Source organism: Cornus florida, unplaced genomic scaffold (genome assembly GCF_030987335.1).
Source record: "Cornus florida cultivar Cherokee Brave unplaced genomic scaffold, ASM3098733v1 CherokeeBrave_3.0.0_Hap2_Chr10, whole genome shotgun sequence".
Classification (NCBI taxonomy): Eukaryota; Viridiplantae; Streptophyta; class Magnoliopsida; order Cornales; family Cornaceae; genus Cornus; species Cornus florida.
In genome coordinates, this window is record NW_026775580.1 from 50288513 (window position 1) to 50302566 (window position 14054).

Sequence of the window (14054 nt, forward strand, 5' to 3'; positions counted from 1 at the left end):
CAGTCATTCTTGGGCATCCTTTTCTAACCACAGCAAATGCTTGCATTAACTGTACGATTAGAGCTAGGGATTTATCTTTTGGGAATATGAAAGTCAAGCTAAACATCTTCAATGCTATTCATCATCCCCACGATGATAGTGAATACTTCTCCCTTGATGTTATTGATGAGTTGGTTGATGAATCACTTCTAACTATTTTATCCAAGGATCCTTTAGAAGTTTGTCTGAATCACTTCAATTATGAAGATTTTGATATTGAATCTTCGATAGTTGAAGTGAATTCTTTGCTCAATTCCACTCCTATTACAGATTTTCCTCTATGAAAATCTAGACTAGAGCCTCTTCCTCTACTTTCTAGTATTCCGCCTATTCTTTCTTTAGAGTCTTCACCTAAGCTTGAGCTTAAGCCACTATCGGACAAGCTTAAGTATGTTTTCTTGGGTTTAAATGACACCCTCCCGGTGATCATTACTTCCAATCTACCCCCATCTCAGATAGTAAGTGGGTGAGCCCTACTCAGGTAGTGATGAGCGCTGATTATATGCATATTCGAGCCACTAAATATACATATGTTAAGGCCTAAAGTGATACTTCTTCTCATAGTTAGACTGATTTATGTTTACTGTGTGTTTACAAGTACTTTCCTAGAGAAATGGTTAAAACTGGACTTTATGATGATATCGAAGCTTACAGAGTCGTTGTCGGTCATTCAGAGTAAGCCGAAAGCTTAAATAGTGAAATTTGAAGAAATTCAAGCCTAGAGCTTGAGCCCAAGTGTTGAGGCTCGAGCATCACAACAAAGAAAAGAAGAAAAGTCAACAAGGCATTAAAGCTCAAGCCTTGTACCTTGGTGCTCGAGCCTTACCTAAGGGTGCACGAGCATTGACCCTCAAGCTTGAGCATCAGGCGTCGAAAGTTGAAGAGTTGATTTTAATTGAAAGGCTATACTCCCAGGTCTCGTGCCTCACTTTTAAGATTGAGCACTATCCATTGAAGCTCAAGCTTGGAGTCCCAAATTGCTCGAGTTTGGTACCTAGTGCTTGCTCGGTGAAGGTGTCGCAGTCCTACCATAAACTTGAGAATGTGAATTTTAATGAGGGCCAAGAGTTTTACATATATAGAAGCCACTACTACCTTTCACTAAAAATATAGCTAGGGCGAGTAGGGATCATTCCAAGGGATTATGAGGATCAAGCAATGTCGTGGAATTGTTATTAGGGCTAGTAGGTCGAGTGATCAAACAATTGGTTGGTTGGTTGATTAAAGAGCAACTAAATTAAACTAAGTGATAGCAAAATAATGCAATTAAGAGTAAGTAAGAGAGATAGATCTAGGGGTTTAGAGATCACCACCAAGCAATGCATTTCTATATCATTGACAAGTGATTAATGAGGGCAAATGGTGTGTTGCAATATTGGTATGTGTGTGTTTGGTTGATTCAACAAGCAAGGATGACTAGTTAAGCATGTATTGTCTAAACATCATGTGAAAGGCACATATATCTAAGCAACGAAGCATATATTGTCTAAACAACATGTGAAAGGCACAATAAATCAAAACAAGTCATTAATCCTTTCATTAAACTCACAATCCAAATTCAACACAAGGATAGAGACATATGCTACTTGCATTCAAAAGCTTGGATCATCAAACAACAAGCATAGATTGTCCTCCCATTTAACACTACACTACAACTACACTACATCTACACTACTAGTATGAAAATAAACTAGGGGAGAGGCACAATCCATTAAGAGATAAGTATGAACCATCAAGAGAATCACAAAAGCGTTCCTTTAAGCACTATGTTTTGATAATTTCCAAATCTATAGCATCAATACACATAGACATGCATCAATAACACAAAATCTAGAGACAAGCACATAAACAACTATTCTAGCATACATAGACATATGGATAGAATGAAATGATTAATTGGAAGTATTAAACCACATAAATCATTGAATAAACAAGATATATATATATCAAAGTGTCAAAACAACAATTACAACACTAATCCCTCAATAATACACAGGATTAAGATATAGAAAGCATGCTTGGGGCTAATTCTAGCCCCAAGAGGATGTTTAGCCACTCATGGCGATGTTGCTCCAACCCTCAAGGGCTAACTCCATGGTTGAAATCTGCTCCTTGTTGATGAAGAACTCCAATGGTGTCTCTAGCCTCTTCCTCCTCCAAGCTTCCGCCCAAGAGATTAAACCCTAGAATAGTCTATATGCTCAAAAAGTGCATCATATTCCTTTTATAGGTAGGTCAAGTGGTACACAAAATGAGCTGGGGTCGTGCAGAGAATATTCTCTAATGATTGGATAGAGGACAGACTGCACAAGCTGGAATTTTAACTTTTTCGCACTGGAGGAAGTTCGATCGATCGAACCTTGGACTTGGATCGATCGAACTGGCTGAGATCTATCAAACTTAGGTTGGATTGATCCAACTGGTTGAGTTTTTTGGGAAAAGATAAATCCGAGATATTTTGGAGAGATATTTATGGGAAAAGGACAAAAGTGGTTAGTGGGTGGCACAACTGTGGATAGGATCAATCATTTGAATAAGGACAAAAGTGTTCGATCGATCGAAGGATGGTGTTGGATTGATCAAACTTTTGGGACTTTATGCTTTTGGGTCTAGGCTTGGATCTATCTTGAAGTGCTGAGATCGATCGTTATTCGATCGATCGAACCTTGAACTTGGATCGATCGAACTTTGCTGCTTCCCACCTTTGGCTTCATTTGCTTCCTTCTTTTTCCACTTTGCTCATTTCTTTGTTTAATCCCAGAATTGTTTCAATTAAGCTCTTATTTGGCTGAGTTAGCTTATTTTCGGGATAAGTGCCTAAAAATGAAAATAATACGAAATCAATCTAAAATGGTAAAGTAAGATAGATAAAGGTACTAGAATGCTTAAGCTTAAGGGGTTTAAATACGCACTTTTCAGCGCTCATCACACCCCCAAACTTAAATATTGCTAGTCCCTATCAATGAACTAGAAAGTAAAGGAATAAAATGAACAACTATATAACTATGAACTAGAAAACAATAAATGGATAACGCCACTTTCGTAGGGAACACGATTGCACTTAGCATATGTAACAAGCCTTTTAAACCCCTAGGTTACCCCTAGTGGACGAGTGAAGTCTCGTGAGGGTTTCCATAAATGGTACCCACAAACATTAAGCTCATTCTTTTAAAAAAGGCACCAATATTGCAAATAAGCATTGGGAGAAAACTACCTCAAGTATGCAATTTTTCAACCCTTTCTAAGCAATCTCCCAAAATCTCAACATCAAGCACACAAGTATGGTCATCCACACATCAAGAAAATGATCATGTAAATTAAAACAACTCTAGAATCCTTTTTGAGTGGACCGGCATCAAATATGTTACTATCTTAGCCAACTAAAGAATTAATCACACCTTTACTCTCAAACTAGCATACAAATCTAGTACCAATCATCAAGACAAGAAGTGGACCTTTTATTAAAGTTTTATTCATCTAGGTGCGCTTATTCTTTTCACTCATTTATTTATTTATTTATTTTTTTTTTTAGGATCAAAGATGGAAGTATGGTGCAATGTGTTGATCTATTAAGCTTTCTAGTGATTCATGAGATCGAGCGTTAGGTCAATGAGTCCCAAACCATACGGCTTTAGGGCATTAGACATTCAAATACCCCTATGGACTTACAAACTTAAATCAACTAGGCTACAAATCAAGACAACAACTATCTAATCATTTCCCACTTCTCACCTTTTGGGAGAAGTCCTCACTTCTTTTTATTTTATTTTTTTATTGCTTTTGCTTCTTTTTATTTATTTATATATATATATATATATATATATATATATATATATATTCAATTATTGAACCTAGAGTTTGGGCCCTCCACCTTTCAGCCCGAGAAGTTCAGTGCTTGATGAGGCTAGAATCCCGGCTACTTAGTGAAAAGGGGTTGTTATCCACCTTTATCAAGAATGAAAGCTTTCAATGCACTACTAGCCTAATTGGGATATAACCAATTCAATAATCAACAAAGCATGTACCCTACAAATGAATGCTAGTGGGCGCCTGCGCTAGTGTAGAAGACTAGAGTGGATCTCAAAACAATCACAAAATCAGGATGAAGTGGACCACAAATGCAAGCAAGATATCAATCTTTCAAAAAATTTACTCCTAAATGGCATTCATAAAGCATACAAGGAATATTGGACTCTCGAGTCAAGCAATTTTTAAATTTTAAGCATTATAGTCCTCAAAAGATCAAAATCATAGCTAGATATGGACCAATCATAAAAATATCCCTCAAATACACAAGTCATGCTCAAAATTTAAATTTAAAACTAACACTATAAAGCACCAGTCCCCCCAAACTTAAATTGCACAATGTCCTCAATGTGCAAAGAGAACAAAGAAAAGATTATACCAGTGCAACTAAGCAAGAATGCTCGAGACTGAAGTATCCGAAGTGGGTAGCATGGCCCCTCCAAACTTGGGATGAACTGTGGTCCTGAAAATTGGCACTTGGATAAACTCATCAGATAACAAAATGGGATAATCAGTGCACAGTGGTCATGCAAGTGTAAATGGGATATACAGATAAAAAAATGAGAAAGGTATAAGGGTGGTCTTAAAAATTGGGTAGCACTCTCTCACTGAAGTCATTGTGATGCACCTGATGGAGTCAAACATACAGATATAAGAATATAATATATGACATCCATAACAAAAACAAATATATAAAATAGAGAAAGTACAGGTACAACAAAAATATCAAAGCCGACAGACCGGCTGTAAAAATAATAATGTACAGTAACTATAGTAAAGTATCAAAAGGAGAGAGGGATAATAAGATAGAAAGGACTGGAGCTCAGGAAGATGAGGTAGGACGGGCAGGTCTCTGGATAGATCTCTGAACATGGTCGCGACATCCATGTGGAAGGCAACAAAATCAGCTCTGTGGGTTGTGAGATCGGCTTGGATGGCAACAATAGTATCCTCAAGCATCTGCAGATGTACTCCAAAGCCGGGGGTTATATCTAGAGCCTCAGGCATTGATGAATCAGAAGAAAGCTCCTGAGTCTGCTCTTGCTCATGAATGGGCGACCTGGCTGGAGAGTTCTGCTCTGCGTCGTTTGCAGGGCGCTCTAAGTCTATGTCTAAATGCTCTATAGCTGGATCGACTGGTGCATTGTCCGTTGCGGGATACGCTGCTGCTGTCTCTGCCAGTGCCGGTGCATCTGCTTGGGCCTGTGCCTGTGCCTCCTCCTCTAACTCCAACTCCGCTATAACCACTACCGCGTGGTCCTGCATCCTGGTAATAATGGAGCCGTAGCTCTTGTTCCAGTCCTTCCTGAGGAAGTGATAGGAACCTCAACCTCTCTCGGGGTGTTCCCGAGGATGGATGGGGTAGCCCTGATCGATGAGAATCTAGGTGATGAGGTGGCTAAAAGGAAGAGACTTAGCTTGTCTGGGCGTCTCTTTGCTGATGTACTCGTCATACAGCTTCCTCATCACACTCCAGATGACCGCGGGAATAGACACCTAATGCCCGATGTAGAAAGAGTAAAGGGCTGTCAGATAATTGCCCCTCCTCTGAATCTTGTTCCCCGCCATGTATATATTCCGATAGAGAACGGAATCAGTAAACCATAGGTCATCAGGAAGGAATGTCCGGGTGGCGAAAGTCTCGCCACTGGCATGGTGACCTATGAGAAAAACTGCCATGTCGGCATATAAAGGCCTGAATAGCCTCAGATATATGTCCTGAAGTTTTGGAGGACATCTGTGTGGACAGCGGCAATAGCAGGCTAAAGAGTCCATTGTGATGGTGATTGGATGGCCATCGACAGAAGTGACCATCTCGGCTGTGGTACGTGGCGATGGTCGGAGGTTCTGGTAGAACAACCGAACCAGCCATGGGTAGACCGGCTCTGTGACGGGGGCAAGAATATTGGCTAGGCCCCTCTGAATAATATCATGGTAGGCGGATCGGGTCAGCACCGATAGAGAGAAGGAGGCCGTGTCGAATTCTGACTCATGGTCAAGCGTCATGCGTGCATATCGAGGCATGGGCCTATCACGCCCCAAATGAGCTGGCTGAGGTGGTATATGTGAATGCTCAGCTCCAGTCTGCAGTGGAGATAGTGATGGAGTGAAAGCAGGATGAGCCGCAGAGGTGGATGGTATATAGTCATCCTCAGGCTCATGAGATGGTGACTGAGGTGGGGTAGCTTATGCTGGCTCCCGCTGTGCATAAGAGGGCTCTGCTGGCTCTTCTGTCCGTGGCCTAGTATGTCGGGTAGGCCCGTGTTGCCTATTGGCAATGGTCTTCCTCTTTACCATGGCCTGCAAAAAGAAAAAAGAAAAACTTGCAATGGGAGTTAGTGCTAGAATAAGAAATTTTAAAGCATGAAATAGAATCATGTATGTCAAGTAAAATAGACAAAACAAATATGACATGAATCTATGCAAGTGGTATAATATGAAACATGCTAAACAATGTAAGTATGAAATGCATCCAATGTGGAATGTCATAGGCATTGGGCATAGATATGATAGTATGAACATAAGATATGATGAATGAAGTGTGTGTGTGAGATCTGTGAAGTTCGATCGATCATAAAAAGAAGTGAGATCGATTACAAAAGTTGGATTGATCGAAAGTAAGTGAGATCGATCTCACTACTTCGATCGATCGGAGACATGAGTTCGATCGATCTCTCAAGATTGATTGGAGATACTAGTTCAATCGATCGAACTGTGCGACGTTGAAAACTCAAAGGTCACAGATCTGTGACTTTGGAAGCATGGGGCCCACACGAACATGTTTTTGGGCCCAACAACACATCAAATCAACAAATGCCCATCACTGATCGAGGCCCAAACTCCCAATATGAGATCAAAATCCGAAAATATGCAAAGTATATACACGAAGCAATACACACATATATATATGGAAATACAGTGCTTCGAAGCTTCAACAATAGTGGATTCGATCATCTAAGCATCCTAAATCAAATATATAGAACATGTATGCATTAAATCAACTCAAATTTCAAAGTAGATCTCGGTTCTTACCTCAACCGAAGAGAAAATTGGAGATGAAGAGGGAGAGATGAAACTGAGATGAGAGAGAGTGATTCAGGAAGCTTGATGACACCGGAGGGCTTACCGGAGAAGGGGAAGATGATGGGTGTACGGCGGCGCAGAGAGGGAAACAAGGGTTTGCAGAGAGGGTGAGATCGATCTAAATGATCAATCTTGAGAACCCTCGATTCTATTTTTAAAAGCATTCCTGACAAAGTTTGATTGATCGAACTCAGCTGTGATTGATTGAACTTTGATGAACTCCTTTCAAAGTATTTTTGGATTTTTGAAATTTTTGAAAATTGCAAAATGAAAATTAAAAATTGGGAATAAAATTAAAAATTGAAAAATAAAATAAAATATATATATTTTTTAGGTAAATTAAATTGAATAAATACTAATAATTAAAAATTAAAATAGAATATTTTTTGAATGTTTGAAAACTTTTTGAAAAATAAAATAAAATAAACTGAAATAAAATGAAATATAAATGCAAATATTTTTGGATTTTTGGAAATTTGAAAAGTCAAAACAAAGTCAAAATAATGAAATGAAGAACTGAGATCGATCGAAACAAGAGTTCGATCAATCAGACAGAGAGCAAAAATATGCAGGTTTTTGGCTCAAAAAATTAGCTAAGTGTTGGAGCATAAGATCGATCGAACTTGGAAGTTGGATCGATCGAAGAACTTTTAGATTGATCTTGGAATGTTTTGACCGATCAGATAGCGAGGTGAAATATGTAGGTTGATGCAGGCTTAAAAATTTTCTAAGTGTTGAATCATAAAATTGATCGAACTTGGAAGTTGGATCAATTGAAGGTCTTTTGATCGATCTAAGAGTTAGTTCGAACGATGGGACAGAGAGGTGATTTGGATGTAGGTTTCTGCAGGTCGAAATTTTTTCTAAGTGTTGGATGCAGAGAGGAGTTCGATCGATCAAACTCAAGTTTGAGATCGATCGAACTATGCAGAATGCTCAATGATGACATGAAAGCTCATGCAATCCTCACCAAAGTTCCTTGAAGTGCATATGAACCAAACACAAGTATTTAGACTTCACAAGAAATGAAATGAAAGATAGAAATGGGGGAGGAATAGGGTTTTGACACCCTACGAATGCTTTTGCTAGTCTTTAACGTCTCTTGCAAGATATTGGACTTTTTAGCCCGGATCAAAGATCTTATAATGCATCCCCTCCTTGTTGGGGTGATAGATGCTTTGAACTCCTCCCAAGAAATGGTTCTTTGAAGAACTTGTTGGATTAAGCTTAAAAGAAATCTTTGGTCCCTTGTCTATGCAATCACAATCTTTGGGCTTCCATGCCCTTTCAAAGCAAGAGTTTGAAACAAGATTTTTAGAATGCAAGGTTGAAGATGATCCTTTGGGAATTTTGGTTTTAAACAAAAACTCATTTCCTTGACATTGAAGATCATGACATTCATCTACAACATTAACTTCTCCTTCATATTTGTCAAATGAATTGGGTATGGGATTAAAGATATTCAACTTCACCTTTATGTGGCCAAATGAGATCTTCATTATCCCCGTCCTACAATTGATGTTGGCATTAACGGTTACCAAGAAAGGACGGCCAAGGATAATGGGAATTTGGCTCTTAGGATTGGAAACCGGTTCCGTGTCTATGACAACGAAATCAACCGGGAAGAAGAATTTGTCAATCTTTATCAAAACATCCTTAATTATATCCTTAGGCTTCTTAATGGATCGGTCGGCAAGTTACAAAACTACCGACGTCGGTTTCAATTCACCTAGGCCCAATTTGACATAAACCGAGTATGGAAGAAAGTTAACACTTGCTCCTAAGTCAAGAAGTGCCCGATTAATGATATGATCACCAATAATGCATGATCTAGTGGGTGAATCGGAGTCCTTAAACTTTGGAAGAATGTTATATTGCAAAATTGAGCTTACTTGTTCGGTCAAAACCACTTTTCTTGGTGCTTGGCTCTTGTTCTTCCACTTTTGGGTGCACAAGTCTTTCAAGAATTTGGCATAAGCCGGAATTTGCTTGATTGCATCCAATAGTGGAAGATTAACTTTCACTTGCCTAAACATTTCCATGATTTCAATGGTTTTTGCCTTTTGCTTGTCTTTTGAAATGGATCCTTTTAAGGCATCCGAAAATGGAACCTTTGGTTCAAACACTTTTTCAAAATTGTCTTTTGAACTCTCTTCAACACAAGAAGTTTTCAAATCATTTTTCAACAAAATCTTTTTAACATCATTTTTCAAAACTTCTTTTTCAAACACATCTCTCAAGACTTTCTCATTTACAAGGTCAAGTATATGCAATGAAGGAGGATTGGGATGTGAAACGGGACGGGTGACAACTTAAGGTTGCACTAGTTCATTCTCTTCATTGGACATTCTAACTTGATTGTCCACAATCCTACCACTCCGCAAGGTAGTCACCACAGTAACATGTTCAATGGTATGGCCTTCCGATGAGGAATGGGTTTCCATAACACATTATTGCTTAGGTGGGGCATTTATATGCATCTTTCCTTTCTCTCTTGCATTAAGAGTGCTTGCTATTTGCCCTACTTGGGTTTCTAGCTTTGCAATAGATTGAGAGTGAGAATGAAACAATTGAGTCTTAGCCTCTAAAATGCCCAAAGCATTCAAAACTTTTTCTTCAAAGGCGGGACTTCTAGTATTACCTTGGGAATAAGATTGGTTGGGAAAATGAGAATTAGCAAATTGATTCCCTTGTGATTGATAGGGTCTATAACCTTGGGATCCTTGGTTTTGAAGTGGAGGTGGAATGTACTTCCCTTGAAAATCGCCTTGGGAAGGGTTTGAGCCCTCTCCTTGGTTTTTCCAAGAGAAATTTGGATTATTCCTCCAACTTGAATTATAATGAGTACCATAAGGATTGTTCCCTCGGTTCACAAAAGCCGCATTGACTTGTTCATTAGGTTCACTTTGCACTTGTCCGTGAGGATAATGAGAAGTAGAATGAAGAACACTAGAACAAGTCATACATGTTTCATTTGATGCACGATGAGAATGGTTAGGGAAGGAAGATACTTGGTTCGCCGAGTTTTGGTTAATAAAAAATTGATCAAACCTTTGAGATAAAGACTTTATTTCGGCGGCTATTTCATTTGAATGGTTGACTTGATGTAAGCCAACACTCTTCCTACCTTATGAATTTCTACCATTCTTGAATGATAGTGTTCTATGCAAAGAATTTTCTCTCATGCTCTCATAGAGACGCCACACGTCATCCTCATGCCTATCAATGTATGAGCCACCCATGGAAGCATCAACCATACCCTTATAGTTGTCCGATAAGCTCTCAAAGAAGTATTGACCTAATTGCCATTTGGGCATGTCATGATGTGGACACTTCCTAAGCAATTCATTGAAGCGTTCCCATGCCTCATGAAACGTTTCTCCATCCCCATGTGAAAATTCTCGAATTGAGGTTCTTATGGCATTGGTTTTAGAAACCGGATAATACTTCTTCAAGAACTCTTGTTGCATTTCTGCCCAAGAAGTGATTGAAAAATGCCTAAGATTGTTAAACCAATACTTTGCCTTGTCTTTTAAGGTGAATGGAAAAAGTTTGAGTCTTAAAACTTCTTCCGGCATGTCCGTATATTTTACGGTGGAACATACTTCAAGAAATTCATCCAAATGCTTGTAAGGTTCTTCACTTGGAAGTCCATGATAGTTAGGAAGCATTTGAATGGTTTGTGGCTTAATTTCATAATGATGTGCTCCAAATGGAGGCAATTGGATGCATGTAGGTTCATTATACTCATTAGGCACATAATGGTCTCTTAAAGCAAGAGGTGGATTAGCTACTTGAGGTGCCGCATGAACACCTTGGTTTTGAATTCCTTGATTGTTGATGGGAGGTTGAGGAGCATACATTAGCCTTGGCATTCCATATGAAACTTGGCCTTGTTGTTGTGGTGGTTGGTGAATGAATGGCTTAGGCATGCCTAATGGTACTTGTATGTTCTCATTGTGCACATTGGGTTGAATGATACCTTGTTGGTCTATGTGACCAAGGTCTTCAACATGATTATCATTATGGTCATTCATTGATAGATTGGCTCTATTTGAACTTCCTCTTCCCTTAGGATTTCTAACGATAGATTCAAGATGCAAATCAAGAAAGACAAGAATTGGTCTTAATGAACGACGCCCATACATGCAAAATGCAAAACACAAAGAATGACAAACACTATGCCTTCACAACAATGCAATTAGACTTCTTCCACAAACACTTAATTCATACTCCCATGCTTTAACAACAATGATGCAAGACAATTAAAAATAAGCCTCCATGCGGGCCGACGATTTAACTAAGGGATTGAGTAAAGAAAGTCCCAAAATGGTCCTTTAGCACTTCAACTCCAGATTTAAAGCTTAGCTTAGCAAATTTTTAGAATTTTTTAGCTTTTTGCTTTCTTTGCTTGCTTGAATGCTTGATGGCTCCTTTGCTTGCTTCCTCTTCAATAATGCACCTAGTCAAGTAATCGACACAACAAGTAACCAACAAGAAAAATAAAAAAAATAAAGTAAAGACACGATCAAAAGAGTACTAATCCTAATCAATTCCACAAATCCGACGTTGCCAAATCTAATCAATCAATCCCCGGCAACGGTACCAAAAACTGCTCGGTGTAGGTGTCGCCGTCCTACCATAAGCTTGAGAGTGTAAATTTTAATGAGGGCCAAGAGTTTTACATTTATAGAAGCCACTACTACCTTTCACTAAAAATATAGCTAGGGCGAGTAGGGATCGTCTCAAGGGATTATGAGGATCAAACAATGTCATGGAATTGTTATTAGGGCTAGTAGGTCAAATGATCAAACAATTGGTTGATTGGTTGATTAAAGAGCAACTAAATTAAACTAAGTGATAGCAAAATAATGCAATTAAGAGTAAGTAAGAGAGAGAGATCTTGGGGTTTAGAGATCACCACCAAGCAATGCATTTCTATATCATTGACAAGTGATTAATGAGGGCAAATGGTGTGTTGCAATATTGGTGTGTGTGTGTTTGGTTGATTCAACAAGTAAGGATGACTAGTTAAGCATGTATTGTCTAAACATCATGTGAAAGGCACAATATATCTAAGCAATGAAGCATATATTATCTAAATAACATGTGAAAAGCACAATAAATTAAAACAAGTCATTAATCCTTTCATTAAGCTCACAATCCAAATTCAACACAAGGATAGAGACATATGCTACTTGCATTCAAAAGCTTGGATCATCAAACAACAAGCATAGATTATCCTCCCATTTAACACTACACTACATCTACACTACTAGCATGAAAATAAACTAGGGGAGAGGCACAATCCATCAAGAGATAAGTATGAACCATCAAGAGAATCACAAAAGCATTCCTTTAAGCACTATGTTTTGACAATCTCCAAATCTATAACATCAATACACATAGACATGCATCAATAACACAAAATCTAAAGACAAGCACATGAACATCTATTCTAGCATACATAAACATATGGATAGAATGAAATGATCAATTAGAAGCATTAAACCACATAAGTCATTGAATAAACAACATCTATATATATCAAAGTGTCAAAACATCAATTACAACACTAATCCCTCAATAATACACAAGATTAAGATATAGAAAGCATGCTTGGGGCTAACTCTAGCCCCAAGAGGATGTCTAGCCACTCATGGTGATGTTGCTCCAACCCTCAAGGGCTAACTCCATGGTTGAAATCTGCTCCTTGTTGATGAAGAACTACAATGGTGTCTCTAGCCTCCTCCTCCTCTAAGCTTCCTCCCAAGAGATTAAACCCTAGAATAGTCTATATGCTCAAAAAGTGCATCATATCCCTTTTATAGGTAGGTTAAGTGGTTCACAAAATGAGCTGGGGTAGTACAGAGAATATTCTCTAATGATTGGATAAGGACAGATTGCACAAGCTAGAATTTTAACTTTTTCGCACTGGAGGAAGTTCGATCGATCGAACCTTGGACTTGGATCGATCGAACTGGCTGAGATCTATCAAACTTAGGCTGGATCGATCCAACTGGTTGAGCTTTTTGGAAAAAGACAAATCCAAGATATTTTGGAGAGATATTTATGGGAAAAGGACAAAAGTGGTTAGTGGGTAGTACAACTGTGGATAGGATGAATCTTTTGAATAAGGACAAAAGTGTTCGATCGATCGAATGATGGTGTTGGATCGATCGAACTTTTAGGACTTTATGCTTTTGGGTCTAGGCTTGGATCTATCTTGAAGTGTTGAGATCGATCATTATTCGATCGATCGAATCTTGAACTTGGATCGATCGAACTTTGCTGCTTCCCACCTTTGGCTTCATTTGCTTCGTTCTTTCTCCACTTTGCTCCTTTCTTTGTTTAATCCCAGAATTGCTTCAATTAAGCTCTTATTTGGCTAAGTTAGCTTATTTTCTGGATAAGTGCCTGAAAATGGAAATAATATGAAATCAATCTAAAACGGTAAAGTAAGATAGATAAAGTTACTAGAATGCCTAAGTTTAAGGGGTTAAAATACGCACTTTTCAGCGCTCATCAGTGCTCGAGCCTATGAAGCTTGGATCGAGCAATGTTAACTGGTTTCAATCCCAAAAATATTCTAAGTGTTTAAGAAAAAAACGCTTTAGAAAATAGTTGAAGAAAATTGGCTAAGTGTCAAAGTGAAGATCGAGCACCAATTCTTGAAGCTCGAGCTTCAATCCAGAGAAGCTCGAGCCTGAACCTTAAAGCTCGAACCTTCTATGACATGCCAGATTTAAAGTACGGGATTGCTCTCTTTATCAGCCGTATCTCATCCTAAATGGGCTAGAAGACCTAAAAGCCCACCAGATCCTTATTTTCTTTTATAAAAGAAGGCGTAAGCCTTGATAGAAGAGGTCCAAAATTTTAAGTTCTTTCTACGGTGTTATTTAGAA

The 14054-nt window shown here is 38.6% G+C and overlaps 1 pseudogene; it reads left to right on the top strand.

Annotated features, from left to right (window-relative positions):
* Positions 1-10464: 10464 nt before the first annotated feature.
* Positions 10465-10563, top strand: LOC132280382 (small nucleolar RNA R71; annotated as a pseudogene).
* Positions 10564-14054: the final 3491 nt, after the last annotated feature.